Source organism: Arachis hypogaea, chromosome 5, assembly GCF_003086295.3.
Source record: "Arachis hypogaea cultivar Tifrunner chromosome 5, arahy.Tifrunner.gnm2.J5K5, whole genome shotgun sequence".
Lineage (NCBI taxonomy): Eukaryota > Viridiplantae > Streptophyta > Magnoliopsida > Fabales > Fabaceae > Arachis > Arachis hypogaea.
In genome coordinates, this window is record NC_092040.1 from 46,757,262 (window position 1) to 46,758,131 (window position 870).

General features: G+C 39.4%; 1 non-coding gene across 1 annotated transcript; it reads right to left on the reverse strand.

The window, feature by feature from the left end:
* On the reverse strand, positions 1 to 104 carry LOC112804131 (small nucleolar RNA R71). Its single transcript, XR_003202750.1, has one exon. It is a non-coding gene; the product is annotated as a small nucleolar RNA R71 (small nucleolar RNA).
* Between the last annotated feature and the right edge of the window lie 766 nt (positions 105 to 870).

An 870-nucleotide genomic window follows, 5' to 3' on the forward strand; every position in this document is an offset into this window, starting at 1 on the left:
AAGCTTAGAGTGGATGTACAGACCTTCAAACAAAAAGATGGTGAATCCCTCTATGAAGCTTGGGAAAGATACAAGCAGATGACCAAAAGATGTCCTTCTGACATGTTTTCAGAATGGACCATGATAGATATATTCTATTATGGTCTATCTGAGTTCTCTAAGATGTCAGTAGACCATTCTGCAGGTGGATCCATTCACCTAAAGAAAACGCCTGCAGAAGCTCAAGAACTTATTGACATGGTTGCAAATAACCAGTTCATGTACACTTCTAAGAGGAATTCCGTGAATAATGGGATGCCTCAAAGGAAGGGAGTTCTTGAAATTGATGCTCTGAATACCATATTGGCTCAGAACAAAATGTTGACCCAGCAAGTCAACATGATTTCTCAAAGTCTGAATGGATGGCAAAATGCATCCAATAGTACTAAAGAGGCATCTTCTGAAGTAGAAGCTTATGATCTTGAGAATTCTACAATGGCAGAGGTAAATTACATGGGTGAACCTTATGGAAACACCTATAATTCATCATGGAGAAATCATCCAAATTTCTCATGGAAGGATCAATAAAAGCCCCAACAAGGCTTTAATAATGGTGGAAGAAATAGGCTCAGCAATATCAAGCCTTATCCATCATCTTCTCAGCAACAGACAGAAAATTCTGAGCAGAGTACCTCTGAGTTAGCAAATTTAGTCTCTGATCTGTCTAAGGCCACTTTAAGTTTCATGAGTGAGACAAGGTCCTCCATCAGAAATTTAGAGGCACAAGTGGGCCAGCTGAGTAAGAAAGTAACTGAAACTCCTCCTAGTACTCTCCCAAGCAATACTGAAGAGAATCCAAAAAGAGAGTGTAAGGCCATTGACATAATCAAA